This window comes from Xyrauchen texanus, chromosome 9 (assembly GCF_025860055.1).
Source record: "Xyrauchen texanus isolate HMW12.3.18 chromosome 9, RBS_HiC_50CHRs, whole genome shotgun sequence".
Classification (NCBI taxonomy): domain Eukaryota; kingdom Metazoa; phylum Chordata; class Actinopteri; order Cypriniformes; family Catostomidae; genus Xyrauchen; species Xyrauchen texanus.
This window is the reverse complement of record NC_068284.1, coordinates 2,107,349-2,123,696: the sequence shown is the minus strand read 5'-3', so window position 1 is coordinate 2,123,696 and position 16,348 is coordinate 2,107,349. Positions and strand designations below refer to the sequence as shown.

The 16,348-nt window shown below is 37.4% G+C and overlaps 1 protein-coding gene across 1 annotated transcript in view; it reads left to right on the top strand.

Annotated features, from left to right (window-relative positions):
- LOC127648804 (gastrula zinc finger protein XlCGF8.2DB-like) overlaps positions 1–16,348 on the top strand; it is a 399,553-nt gene that overhangs the window by 325,986 nt on the left and 57,219 nt on the right. The gene's annotated exons all lie outside the window — the stretch shown is intronic.

Here is a 16,348-nt window from a genome sequence, read left to right as displayed (position 1 = left end):
TTGCACATTTGTTTTGGTTAAAAATATGTTAACAAATGTATTGTTTTTATTTAGACTATAAAAACTATTTTACAATAATGTACATCATGAAAACAAGAATGTTGGAATGAAGATTTTTTTCCACTCTTTTTTACTGAAACCCGAATTTGACTAAAAGCCGTCCTTATTTTTGCAGGTAAATTGTTTGAAAAAACTTTAAAAGGGGAAATGAAAAGGATAAAGGGGAAATTGGGTCGCGATATTGTAAAAAGACAATGCAACCCAGACACGACACAAATGTTACTTTTAGATCATTATAATTTTAAATATAATCATATTTAATTTTCCATAGCTTAAGCAACAAGTTTACCTATAAGGTGACTCTTATTTGCTCTTTGCCATCTAAATGAAAAAATAAATCTCACACGCAAAAAATATTTCTTTTCAATAATTTAGTAAATAAATCGAAGCGCGTTCGAATCGGAACGACCCTGAAATCAGTTAATAATAGCGGGAGAGATTTGTAGTTCAATGTGAGAATTATTGGAGGATTATCAGAGGAATAAAGAAAGTCAGTGAGCATGTCGAGATGTTAAACACTGTATAATGTCGCCATCTACCGTTCTGCTCAGGAAAATATGTGAATGCGCGGCCATGATCAATAGATTATTCTTTTTCTGATAATAATATTAAAAACAAGGATAAATAAAACACATTCTCGTTTCACATCACTTATGTCAAAAACATAAGCTAAAGTAAAACCTGCTTCATGTGGTAATATCTAATGAACTGCTATGTTTCGAAACAGGTCTGAATTAAAAATGTTTTTAAGGGTTTGATCAGGGCAAAATTGCTCCTTAAGTTATCAATGGGCATAGCTTCTAATTTTATATCTCTGGTGTATTGATCATGAACTTAAAAACATTGATTTTCATGTCAACATTAGTAAGACTCTTAGACATTACATATGAAAAAGAATACACATTGAATTGTATTATTAAGCAGGTTTGAGTAGACTTACCCATATGTATGTTTGCTAGTTAATTGTGGGATTATTTAAAACATTGAAAGTATTTACATTTCAATCTACAATAAAGCATCATTTCTAGAAATAAATTTAAGTTGCACGCAATGAACATGACTAAAAAAATTACACTTCTTTGTTAAAGCAACTTTACTGTATTAAATAAAATACAATTAAATATCATTTTAAAATCACTTTGTAAAAATGTTTGTAAAAACTCTATTTAGACTATACCATAAAGAGATATTTACCCGATCTTACCCTTAAAATAAGTTTAAAGAGATTAAAAGGGGCACACCTTAAAAAGAAATAAATAAACTTTAAAGAAACGGCTCCTCCTTTGATAACACTTTCTGCATTGTAAAGGAATTATAAATATATTACACTGAATTCATAATATCTCATTATACACCTTATAATAAGTTATAACTTCTCATAAGTAATTGTAAACTACATTTACATGTATACATTACAAGACTACCCGTATTTATAGTTCTACTTTAGATTATAATGCATTACAACAAGAAACATCCAATTTGAATGCAGCAGAATTGAATAAAGTTAATGGTATAAGTGCTGGACGGTGTAAACAGTCAAAGGTTTGTATGATGTGATCATATTATAAGTGGACTTTACGTGCTTCAAGTTACAAAAGCAATATCTTCTTATAAACAGCCATAACATAAACTTGTAACATCCAATACGTTACACGTCAAACTTATATAATGGAAGTGATTTATAAAATACGTCTCCAAATAAGATGCACAAACATTAAAGTTTATTGAATAAAGTCCAGTATAGAATCAGTTTGATTTAGCATTTATTGTATTATTCTTGGGTAAGTTTACACCACACGCCACATGTGTTATCAACATTACATAATTACATTTTCTGTGTGTTATTATGTATGTTGTGCATGTGTTATGTATATAACTTCCAACATGACTTGTCATGTCTTATAACCACTTAGAATATCTGATGGATGTTTATAAGACACATTGATTTTGTCACTTTACCTATTATATTTATTATATATATATATTATACATTATGCAGATATAATGTAATGTTGCTTGTGTTATAATGCATTATACTCTAAGGTACAACTACGAATAGGTCATTATTATTATGAGAAGATATAACCTTTTATAAGGTGTATTATGAGACATTACTAATGCATTATAAATATGGGCTTCAAAGAAAGTGTTACCCTTACTTTTGACAAATGTGTTTAAAATGATGTCCACTCGCATGAGATTGTAGACAAACAGTCTTCTAGAAGAAGCTGTTTTTCCATACATAGAAGAGTCGCCCCCTTATGGAGGCTCCTATGTTCAGATCACATGACCAGACATTGAACCAGCTTGATTTTAAATTTTTTTATAAACTGTAAGTGATGTTTGCCTATGTTGAACTCAGCGTCACAATACTGTGATTTTGGGGGTGTTTTGTAACACTAGGTTGCTAGGTGGATGATCACTAGCTCAAGTCATTATATTCTGGTCTTTAGATATCACATGTCCCTCTTTCAATTTAAGAATATGATATTGTTTTTTCCGGTTTAATTGTCCATCAGTTGAAAATAGTATGTGAGTTCGTTTAGAACAATAATAGCACACTTTTCCTCAACAAGCCACGTGATTTTTGACCAGAGCTATGACCGAAGCCGGGGCTTTACACAAGAGTTGCTAAATGTTATTACTACAATCCAAGTTCAGTTAGTATCCCGATTCAAAACATAACCAGAGTATAGATAAGGCCAGAACTAAACTAAACTAATAGTTTAAACTAATTCTTTAATTAGCAGTAACTTACTCGCACATGTCCGTGTACTTACTTGCACATGAAGTTTTTCCGAAATCAATCTCGTCTACAATTCTTGGAAGCATATGGGTAAAATAGAAGGATTTCAGTTTAGATACTACCTCAGAGAAAAATTGAAAATCAAATGGCACATCAATAATAAATTGCTCAGTTGGAGCCCAAACAAGCGGCTTACATTTCTCTAGGCCAGTGCAAAACATGTCTAATTGCACTTGGAGGTAGTGCCCACAGGGTCCTTTGGGTTGTAGCTGTGGAATGCCATCCACCGTCTTCAAATCAGCGAGCTTGCCAGAGAACAGTTCCGCTAGATGTGTGCAGTTTCTGCTCAAAAAAGGGTACATGATTTCCAGCAGCTCTGAGGAGTTTAATATTCCATCTGGACTTGCAGAAAGCCACGGCTCCTCACAGCTAACTACCATTCCTCTCCCGTCAACAACATACCCAGAGCTCTCAATCCACGCAAGAGCCAATTCCTCATTCCCATGACCATATCTAGTAGCATGATTGCCATGGAACCTAGGGAAAAGGTGCTCTTGTACAAAATTGTCTGGCTTGGTGGACACACGCAAAGGCGCCTTTTTTGCAGAACCAGCCGTGCATGGTACCATACACGAGAGGGACTTGAACGGACAGTGTTTCATTTCCTATTACTGATCACCTTCATGCTGCACCAACCGAGATACTGCATTACACCATTTGAGATTTGACTGATGTACTTAATAAATTGCCCAGTGAAACACAGCCGTCAGTAATCATTGCAGAGCAACATTTTGAATGGATCACTGATATTCAAAAACTGTTTAACCTATACTAAGTATACGGGTTTATGCACCAAATATGAAAATTCTGATTCTTACTCAACCCCTTGTGACTTTCACTTGTGGAACACAAAAGGAGATGGTAGGCAGAATGTTAGCCTTTGTTACCATTCACTTTCATTACATCTTTTGTCCATACAATGAAAGTGAATGGTGACTGAAGCAAACATTCTGTGTAACATCTCCTTTTGTGTTCCACGGAAGAAGTCACATTTGTTTGGAACAACATGCAGGTGAGTGAATGATGACATAATTTTCATTATAGGTGAAATATCGCTTTTATATGTCAGATGGAATTAGATGTTCACATTAAGGGAATACACTATTATAGACATAAGCATAGTAGTTTTACCAGTATTAGCGTATTTACCTTTGTCCAAGATGCCTCTTAACACGTGATTAAATGCTGTACTTACCTGGATTAGGTAGAATTACCATTCTGATGAAAAGGAAAACAAGAAAAAAGTTTGGTAAACCTTCAAATTCATTTAAAAATGGACAAACTTGGAAATAAGATGTCCATACACTGGCGACCAAAAGTTTGGAATAATATACAGATTTTGCGGTTTCGGAAGGGAATTGGTACTTTAATTCACAAAAGTGACATTCAACTGATCACAAAGTATAGTCAGGACATTACTGGTGTAAAAAGCATCATCACTATTTGAAAAAAGTAATTTCTGATCAAATCTAGACAGCAACCATCACTCCAACACCTTATCCTTGAGTAATCATGATAAATTGATCATTTGGTGCTAGAAAATCTCTTGCCATTATATTAAACACAGTTGAAAGATATTTGGTTCGTTAAATGAAGCTTAACGTTGTCTTTGTGTTGTTTTTGAGTTGTGACAGTATGTAATAGACTGGCATGTCTTAAGATCAATATTAGCTCAAAAATGGCAAAAAAGAAACAACTTTCTCTAGAAACTCGTCAGTCAATCATTGTTTTGAGGAATGAAGGTGAAACAATGATTGAAATTGCCCAAAAAAAACTGAAGATTTCATCCAAAGGTGTAACTACAGTCTTCTAAGACAAAGAACAACTGTCTCTAACAAGGACAGAAAGAGATGTGGAAGACCAGATGTACAACTAAACAAGAGGAGAAGTACATCAGAGTCTCTAGTTTGAGAAATAGACGCCTCACGTGTCCTCCGCTACAACAGTACAACAGTAAAGAGAAGACTCAGGGGTGTAGGACTTATGGGAAGAATTACAAAGTAAAAGACACTTTTGAAACAGAAAATCAAAAAGGAAAGGTTGGAGTGGGCAAAGAAACACAGACATTGGACAACAGATCCTTGGAAAAGAGTGTTATGGATCTTAACCCCATTGAGCTTTTGTGGGATCAGTTAGACTGTAAGGTGCGTGAGAAGTGCCCGACAAGACAGTCACATCTATGACAAGCGCTACAGGAAGTATGGGGTGAAAGGTCACCTGAGTATTTGGACAAACTGACAGCTAGAATGACAAAGATCTGCAGAGCTGTCATTGCTGCATGTGGAGGATTTTATGATGAGAACTCTTTGAAGTAATTTAAGAAGTTCTGATCATTGTTTTCACATTATTAATGGCCTGACTAGACATTGTGATCTGTACCTATTTCTTTCCATAAGAGCAAAATCTGAACATTATTCCAAACTTTTGGGCACCAGTGTAAATGTCAGACTAATTAAACATCCTAATTAAAGTCAGAGAAGTTTCTTAGTTATCCAGGTCATCGTATAATGTTTAGAGTTATTTTAGTCAACTGGATGCACATTCTTCTGGAAAATACACCAACTTAACTACAATTACTCTACTAAACATGGCACAAAAAGGCATACATTTATGGGGGCAGTCACACTAAATGTACAATAAATGTCAGGTTATAATCCAAACACATTTAGCATAGTTAGATAAACCATATGCAAAACAATAGTATAATAATGTTAGCAGTAGTTAATAAGTAGCCCTTAACATTTTCCTGTGTGTAGCAGTACTAAAGCAAACGTACCTTCCAGAGGATCACAGCTGCATGACTACAGGACTTGCCCTGTCCTGTGATACAGAAGCAACCAGCTGTCTCAATTCTCCCATTAGTTGTAGAAAGGACCCAGGCAGTGTGAACGTCTACTTTTAAAAAAACACATTTGTTGTCCATTTCAAGGACCAGCACTCGACCGACTTTCCCACTGAGCAGATATTAATAGGCCTCGGTGCTTTTATAATTGTGCATCAAAGACCCGTCTACTCCGAGAGACAACACAAAATATTTGAATAGGTCTTCATATGATATGTCAAGCCACTTCTTCATTTCATCCTCCCAATGGGTTATACCCCTCGGGCTGGGCTGGACTGGTAATCTGGCATACCGGGCATTTTCCTGGTGGGCCAACGCACTTTGGGGCCGATCAGGGGAGGAATGGCCATCAGGAGATTAAATAATGAATAAATAATTTGTAAAGATGTGTAAATAGTGAAATCATGCCTACATACATCAACAAACGAACAGCAAATGTGTCGTTTTTAAAGACATTTGTTACTAATTAGCTAGACAGTAATCAATCATTTGTAAACATGAATAGTCTGTGCAGTGGTAAAAATATGAATTTCTGAAAACATTTGTAAATGTAAAAAAGTGCATGCGCTCTTGATTAATTGTATATGAAAAAGTTTAATGAAATTGGTAAATTAAATTAAAATGTACATTAAATCAGTTAATCATATACATTTAAAAAAAAAACATTTGTAAATTATAAAAAGTGCAAAACATACATGAATGAAAACTTAATGGAGGAGTAAGCGATTCCAGAAAAAAAAACTGTTGATTTCTGAACTCAACAGCCAAACAAACACACCCCTACCTTCAGTGCTCCTTCAGAAGCTCTGCACCCCAAATTCATGCACGCAAAATAGTGTTGTGTGGATAAGCCCGATCCACTTTGTTTATTTCCCCATTTACAGAGCTAGGGCTGTGTACAAACACCAGATTTTGTTTCAGCGCACACATAGAATTGACAGTAAGCAAACCATGAAGAGATATTCATGAAATTTGACAAAAAGTGTATTGGATTAAAATGATTTACTCCATCTTTAATCTTAGTTGAATTCATTAGTAAAAATTAACAAGCACATTATATTATACATCTAACTATCTGAATACACATTAACTAATGATCTGTTAAGTATTAAATAATGTTTGTTAATGATTTATTAATGAAAGATATTATAAAGTGTTACCACTCTATTTGCTGACTGCTGTTAAAAGTAATATTCAGAATACTATTAGAATAATTTCAGAATATATATTTATAAAGACAAGGCACAATTGGAAGAATTATGCATGAATTGTCAATATTAATGTAAATAGCTAGCTTCGTTTTTATTTTATTTTGTTTTGAATTTTATCCTCTTTTCTCCCAATTTGGAATGCCCAATTTCCACTTCTTAGTAAGTCCTTGTAGTGGCGTGGTTACTCACCTCAATCCGGGTGGTGGAGGACAAGTCTCAGTTGCCTCCACCTCTGAGACAGTCAATCCGCACATCTTATCACATGACTCGTTGTGCATGACACTGTGGAGACTCACAGCATGTGGAGGCTCATGCTACTCTCCACGATCCACACACAACTCACCACACGCCCCATTGAGAGCGAGAACCCCTAATCATGACCACGAGTAGGTTACCCTATGTGACTCTACCCTCCCTAGCAACCAGGCCAATTTGGTTGCTTAGTTGACCTGGCTGGAGTCACTCAGCACATCCTGGGTTCGAACTCGCAACTCCAGGACTGGTAGTCAAGTGTCAATACTTGCTGAGCTACCCAGGCCCCCTAAATAGCTAGCTTCTTTAAATTAGTGGAGTTGGTCACTAATGTTTTACTTTATGGTAGGCAGAAGGTAAACAGAGGCCAGTTTGTGGTCAACTACAATATTTCGACCAATTTTTTAAATGCAAGGAAAAGGTTGCCTGTACCTCCACAATCCAAATGACCCTTGCTGTGACACTGTAGCTACCAAGCAGCATGTTTGTGAATGTTCAGACTGGCTTTTTTTATTTTTATTTTTTACGTTTTTATTTTTTTAAATATTTTAATCTATATTTTAACCCTTTATTTGATTGGACTGACAAAGATTCAGAAGAAGTTCAAATTAACCATAGTTATATCCAAGTTGATAACTGGAGGGCACTCACAGAAATTAAAGTATTGAGGTCATGTGACAAGCGAGTGTTATATTGTCCAACCGAGTGGGGGCTTGTTCCATATTTCTATATGTAGGCCAATTTATTAGGGGCCATCACTGAAGGTGCTGTGGCACCTATTGTATCTTTCAGGGACGGATAATAAGGAGCAAGTGCCCTAGGGCCAATTTTAATTTAGGGCCCCCCCGGTCAGATTTAATTATCTTTTAAAGCTAATTTTAAATTATCTAGTGTCTACTGTAAAAAAAAAATTATGTAAAAACCGCAACCCGCTAATTATTTTGTCCCGTGTTTTCAAATTAGTCCAATTTTTTGTTAAAGCGTGGCCCTGGCAACGTGCACAAGCTCTGCAGATGCGCTGGGGCAGAGAGAGCGACAGGACAAGTATTTGTTTCTTTCACATCTGCCTTATTTTGTGGTCATTATGAGAGAAGTATTCTTAAAGTTTTCAAACAAAAGTTTATAAAGTAACTGTATTCTGAATAGAGGTGCTTGAAAACATAATGAGGGCTGAATACAGATACTTCATTTTTTATTCTAAAAATGTGACACTGTTACATCTATGCTGTTATTATAGTCAGGGCTCGAGTTGAGGGGATGGCATCCCCCTTGTAAAACTACCATCCGCTCTTATCATCCCCTTTACATGACCCATAAATATTAGACAACACCATCCCCATTGATTTATTTTTTTTTTACAAATCGACCACTGGTTAAAGCCCAACCCTAGGGATTCTTCACCGGAAAACTTAGATATATCGCAATCGGTTAACACATGAATAGTATTCAATTAAAGGACTTCACCAAACAGTTAATAGATAAAGATCCATCCAGACTGCTGTGATGCTGTCCTGAACAGTGTGTCTGACTGTAGTCAGAGCAAGCGACAATCGTTACTTCTTTTCATGATGTAAAGACGCAAGGATAAATGACATAAGCCTGGTGTTTTCACGCCAAATCTGACACGACAACTTAAAACAACTTTTTTTTTTTGGATTACCATAGTGAATCGTGGTAGGTTAAGGACATTGTTTTGAACACAGATTTCTCTGAACTCAATCAATATTCACATTTTGTTAATTTTTATCTAAAAATATTTGGTATTAAAGCTTTAATATGCAGATACTGAAGAAAATTATTTCAAATAACCAATGAATTTATGTAACGTTCTGTATCAATGTTGCTGGCACTGGCAAAGACAATGGAGAAAAGAACCCAAGTGCAAATTTATTCACATGTATCCAAAAACATGAAGCAAACATAACCATGATGTGGACACAAGAAGTGGAAATCTTGCTCAGCGGCCATGACGTGGAACCCTGGCTCGGCGGCCATGACGTGGAACTCTGGCTCGGCGGCCATGACGTGGAACTCTGGCTCGGGCGGCCATGACTGTAATGCAGGGAAGAAGTCAAGAAAGCTGGATTTAGGTGCAGCGAAGGATTTTAATGAAAATGAACAAAAACAAATGACTGGTAAACACAGGAACAAAGAAAACATCCACGATGGGAAACAAGAACTTAAACAGGCAAAACACGGTAGATTTGGATACATACACATTTCAATTCATACAACAACTGACTCAGAACAAGCAAACAACAGAGCATTATATACACAGTGGGTAATGACTTAATGAAACACAGGTGAAGACAGTGAAAGACAGCTGGTAGTGATGAGAGACGGGAATTATGGGAAGTGTAGTCCATGGGGAACAGATGACAGAGGCAAAACACAGGGCAGTCAACAGTGAATCGTGACAATGACGTGGAACTCTGGCTCGGCGGCCATGTAGTGGAACACTGGCTCGGCGTCTGCCTCCCCAACAGTGAACGTATAGCCGTGGCCAAAAGTATTGGCATTGACATAAATTTTGTGTTTTGCAATTTTTTCTGCATCGGTTGTTGTGGTGTTGATTCAAATTGTTTCTAGATTATTGTGCAGAGTGATCAGATGCATTTTAAATAATTGCAAAAAGCTTAATTGGCCATAAAAATTTCCGAAACTGAAATTTCACTGTTTTTTGGTCCTGGCACAAAATGACCAGCCAAAATAATTTCACTAATCATATCAGCAGCACCTGGGAAAGTGTGAACGGAGAAATCACTCTATCATTCTGATTGGATTATAAGAGCAGACTGATTGCTATAAAATGAAGGAAGAAGTGCTTCCAATCATTGTGTTCTTGTTTGCAATGGTTACCTCTAAAGAAAACGTGCAGTCATCACCTCTTTGCATCAAAACGGCCTCACATGCAAGGAAATTGCTGCAAAGATTATTGCACCTGAAAGAACCATTTACCAAATCATCAAGAACTTCAAGGAGAGAGGTTCAACTGCAGTGAAGAAGGCTTCAGGATGTCCCAGATTGTCCAGCAAGTGCCAGGACCGTCTCCTCCTGAGGAGTCCGCTACAGAATCGTGTCACCACCAGTGCAGAGCTCAATATCAGCAGCAGGTTGGTGTGAGAGCATCTGCACGCACAGTGAGGCGAAGACTTTTGGGCAATGGCCTGATGTCAAGAAGGGCAGCAAAGAAGCCACTTCTCTCCAAGAAAAACATCAAGGACTTGATGTACAAGGATTGGACAGTAGAAGACTGGTGCAAAGATATTTTCTCTGATGAAGCCACCTTTCGACTGTTTGGGACATCTGGAAAATCGATAGCCGAAGAAAACATTTATAGAAGAAAAGGTGAACACTACCATGAGTCCTGCGTCGTACCAACAGTGAAGCATCCTGAGACCAGCCTGGCATCAGAAAAGAGAGAGGCTTATTCAGTCCATACCGGAAAATGTCTTTGAGGGCAACCTCATTAAAGTCCACCCAGCAGGCCAGAATGCAGAATTCCTCCACATATTACTCCAGGGGATGATTATCCTGACGTAGGTATAGGAGTTGGACAGCTGGGTTCATATTGTGTGGGTCAGGAATTCTGTATCATTCTGTAATGTCTGTAACGATGTTGCTGGCACTGACAAAGATGATGACGATGGTGTAAAGAACCCAAGTGCAAATTTATTCCAACGTGTATCCAAAAATCCTAACTACAAACATGAAGCAAACATAAACATGAACTTGGCTTGACATGAACTTGGCTTGGCATAAACTTGGCACTCACAACCAAAGTTACATTCAACAATACCTGACAATGGACAATGGAAAACATGAGGGTTAAATACATGGACATGGGATAACACATGACAAGGATAACCAACAAACACAAATAACTCTAAACAAGATAAAAAGACAATCAACCAAAGAAAACAAGACACATGAACATGGAGGAAAACATGAAATCACATGACAAGGGAATCACATGACTAGAACTAGAATTTCAAAATAAAAGACATGAAAAACATATACATGACACTTTAACAATTGAGAGTTTTTAGAAAATATTTATTGACAGGCATTATAAATCAAATAAACATTCAATTAATTTCTTACCACTGTTTCAAATGCGTGTTTAGATGCAGTAACTAAGGTAAGAAGATATTAGATATTAAGGTTGGAAGGTATGATTCTTGAATGCTTTTCTCATCTGATACAAATAAAACCTAATAATAGCTAGGAATGTCATAAAATATAGATATCTCGACTATGTAAATACTTGTAAATACTACAGATTATGCATACAAAATGCATGTAGCAAAGCACATTACGTTTTTGAGGTATAAAGATATTAACATAAGCTGACAGTTAAATAAGTTCGACCAATTTCACTGTGAGTTCGCTTCCATTTAATGTAGTCTGGTGTAATAGCATTGGGAGACCATAAGGGGGTGATATAACATTTACTGAAGCCGGCCACGGGTAGGACAAAATATAAGCTGTGTCCAAAATCGCTCACTTGTCGCTCACATTCAATATTTCCTATATATAGTGGAAGTTTGTGAGTGCACTATATCACTATAAGGAGTGAAAGAAATGAGTGAGTGAATTTGGCCGCTGACATATAGAGGAGCGTCAGAGAGAGCGGGGGAGAAAGTGCTGGAGATGACGTGGAAACGACTACAATATGTACTTTGTTCATTATATATGTAAAAAGAATGTTCCTAGAATGTTAGGAATTGATTCCCAAAAAATTACCAAACGGTAACCATATGCTAACGTTAATAGAACGTTCTGTGTTTTCTGGGTATAAAGCATTCAAACATCCAGTCAGCGGCAGTTCTGTGGACTGAAATGCCTTGTTGATGAGGGAGGTCAATGGAGGATGGCCAGACTCTTTCAAACTGACAGTGACTCCAAGGAGCTCTAAAATACCCGGAGAAAGCTATGAGTTAGCATCCCATTCCCATCTCTTTTGCAGTGCTCGGTTATAGCGCAGGGTCTACTCGACTACCCCAGAAGTAGGCACCAACTTAGTACCAGTGGTGATGTGACTTGCTCTACAGTCGCAGAAACATGATGTCCTCACAACATAAAGTGTGTGTGTTAATAATGAACTAAATATCATACAGATGGAATTTTATACCAAACCCTGTAGAGTGGCGATTAGCATAATTAAAATGCAGCACTCGTTGGCATATCATCTTTCAGTGCAAAATAAAATACATAAAACGTCCAATCCTGACAGCCACTATCACGTTTATACTAATGAACATACTCTTTTCCCTTATTGCTGACCCACTGTAATGATCATTCGCAACAGGCTTGCATTAATACCTCGTCCTCGTTCTGGCGAGCATTTCGGGCTTCCCTGACTCCTCCCTTGTGGTCTTCTTTAGGGGCAACCTGTGTGACTGGCTAAAGCAAGATGTTTCATCTCAAGGGGTTATCCTCAACAATAAAAATTCAAATACAAATTCTACTAGTTATATTTTAGCATGTTTAATTTATTGACCTAATAATTACTTAAAAATGGCATTATTCCAGATTGATGACAATTACAAATTCACTATATGGTTTTTAGCATGCTGCTATAATCAATATTGTTTAAATACCCATGACACAAGACTTATATAGCGCCTTTTTTAACCTTAGCGGTTTTCAATGATGGCATCCACGGCAGACACTCTTGGGTTCAGTGTCTTGCCCAAGGACACTTCGGTGGGTGGAGTCACGAGGGCCAGGACTCGATTAGTGGCCGATTAGAGTCACAGCCGCATCCACATGCACAAGATATGTACATGAAGTGTGGTAAACAGGTGTCTTATCATCGTCTCTTGCTGTCTATCAAACAAGGATGTGAATTAAGTTTGTTACTAAAATCACGTGTGTGAGTGCTAGAGCTTGGCTGGTGCTTCCAGGCTCGTGCGTGAACTATGACAATCAAAATACATGCTTTTTTCTGAAAGTCCAGTTCCAGCATCTACCAGCAGGGACAAGCGGGGACCTATTAAATAGCTAATTCCTGTCCCAACTGGGCAACTGAGATAAACACGCTGTACAACTGTAGTGAGCAGAATAGCATCTCACAATACACAACACCTTGTTGTGGACTACAACAGCAGACCACTTTATTAGGAGCATAGTGTTAATAAAGTTAATTTGAGCTGGATCATATACCAGAAAATGTAAGATTTGGGATATTTGCGCTCCGGTAGTTGTTTTAGATGATGCGGCATTCACCAGAGCATTGTTAAATTGCAACAGTTTGTGTGTGTTTGAGAGAAAGAGAGAGAGGGTGTAGGTGTGCCGGCTTTATTAGTGAAAAATGAGCACAGGAACACTGAGAATGAGTGTGTGTAACTGGCAATATTGTCTTATAAAAGTAGGGTAATTTCAGCGAAAATGTCTTATCAAGCTTATATTTGTCACGATTCCCTTGTTGTCTGCCCTGGGTTTCACTTGTATCTGTCCAAAACTACACTTCCCATGATCCCCGGCCCTCATCACTGCCAGCCCTGTGTCATTGTGCTCACCTGATTGTAGTTTGTCATCATCATGTCTCCAGTGTATATAAACCCTGTTTGTTCTCCATTCCCTTGTCTATCGTTGATGTTTGTGGACACTTGTTTCCGTGGTCTTTGTATGTTTATCCTGCCTACTAAACTCCTCGTTTGTCTTCCGTGTTTTTGGTCTATTTTCCTCATTGCGGGTATTTCATTTGTTCTAGTTTTGTCTGTTTATTTCCTCCGTTCCAAATAAAGTTACACTGCGATTAGATCCTGTCTCCACGTCTGCCTTCATCTGCATGCGTAACAATATTCATTAATTCAAACCGCAAATAAAGTTGATAGTGTTCATGATCAAAAAAGAAAATGAAACCGCACCCCTGGACAACGCTGCTAATAATGCTAATCTGCAGGTACTTTGAATTCATGTGAAACTGGGGTTTCTGCAAAATATAAAATAGATTTGTTTCTGAAGGCAAAAGAATTTGATTTACCAGACTCATATTCACCAAAAGGCAACTTTAATCATCTGTTTGGGAGTATTTGAACGACCAAGGGTTCCTGAAGACAGCGGATGTAAAGAAGTCAGAGGACATTAATCATATAAAGATACACAATAGTGGGACAGAATGTTTCACAAGTCGTCCAACAACAAACTAGTGAGTTAAAAACCTTTTGCTGTGGTGCTTTAAAAGGGATGAATTGAGAGATGCAACTTTTTGTAATGTTCAACAAGCATGTCCTGGATGCAGCTAAGCGATGTTGTGCCCAATATTGAAGAGTCTATTATTATATACCTCCTATTTATATTTTGTGTATTTATCAGTTTTCCTATTGTATGGCTGCGCTTAGTGTCCCTTAGAAAAGTGTCCACTAACACGTTCAGTTGTGATATGAAATTAATTGTTTGCCTTAGTTCTGTTGCATAATAAGCAAATAATCATAAAATACATTCTCAGACAGTAATCTAACAGTCAAAAACTCAAACCCTGGCATCCCTTCGAGGTCCATGGTTCAGCGATGTCATTGTGTGATCTGGGAAAGCTGAGGTCGTATGGTCGGCATTGGTTTCCACGCCTCCTAGTCATTGTTTTTATATCCGGTAATTCTTCATTTACAAATTAAGCACTGCTCAGGATGATGTCACAGTGCATAATTTTGTTGTTTACATTTCGTTAAAATAGTAAATTGCATGAACTTAGTAGTTTTTAATAATTTTTGCATTAAAGAATGGTTATTATAGCACGTGTATCGCCAGATGGCATCAATTTATTGTGTGCAATTGATGCAAATAAAGTTCACATATGTGTTCGGGACAAAAGTTCATAGCAGTATGCCAAAGATTGTGCAAACACTTTTATACATTTTTAAGATACTAGCAATCAAACATAGTGGCCCTGTTTCTTTTTTTTTTCTGTGTCACCCTGTGCGCTGTCCCAACACAGATACAACTACTGTGATAAAAATATATTAAAGTCAGTAGATGTTAACGGACGTAAAGTAATTTGCATTAATACAATGTATGTGCCAATCTTAATCGGCCGCTGATCTTAATCAGCCGATCTTTACCTTAAGTCTGTGATCAGGGCTGTTATTACAGTGTTTGTATGGGTGGTCCAAAAGAAATCATCGGAGATGTGGAATTTTAAGCTCTTAACGTTTCCACCTTTTTCCCTGTTGATGTGAATGGGGGCATACTCACCTTACCGAGTCTTCCTGTAATAAACAATCATTTTCATTGTTTTGATGACATTCAGGGAGAGGTTGTTGTCATTGCACCAAGCTGAAAGTGCTCTGGCCTCCTGCCTGTAGGGCGTTTCATCTCAATAGGAGATGAGGCCCAAGATAATTTAAAGATAATGTTAGAGCTGTGCTTTGCAGCACAGTCATTAGTGAAAGGGGAGTACAAGAGGGGGCTAACATGCATCCCTGGGGAGCACCTGTGCTAAGAATCAGTTAATTAACTTAGCTATGAGTTTGTTGGGAAAGATTGTGTTAAATGCAACGCTACAGTCAATGAACATCATCCGCACAAAGGTGTCTCTTTTTTCAGGCTTGTGAGAGCAGTATGCCATTGCAGTAGTGTCATCTGCTGGTCTGTCTGGCCGGTAAGCAAATTGAAAGGGGTCAAAAGTGTCTGGTAGAGAGTAGAAGATGTAGGTTTTGACAAGATAGTAGACACTCAGGGAGAGATTAAAGATGTTAGAAAAACCTTCTGCTAACTGGTCAGCACATGCCATCAGGAAGCAGCCGTGGATGCCATCAGGCGTCGGTGCCTTCCGAGTGTTGACCCTCATAAAGGATCTCTTCACTTTAGGTACCGTTAGGACAAGCAGGCAACTGGTCAGCAGGTGTTTTCATTTTGTTATTAGCCTCAAACTGTGCACAGAACACATTAAGCTCGTCCAGTAAGGTGCCAGATGTATGCACAATGCTGCTTTGCTTGCCTTTGTAGTCGGTCAAAATTTGTATTTGTATAACAAATTGCGACTGGAAGAATAAAAATAATAGTTCACTTTGTCTACATGTTGTAATATCTAGAGTTCTACCTGTTCTTAATCAGACATAGAGATAAAGTAATGCAATTTTAATTTAAATGTAAAATCCAGAAAAAGAATTATAGCCATAGAATTGGAAGGGTTGGGACACCTAAGACCATGTAATATTTCATTTTAATTTA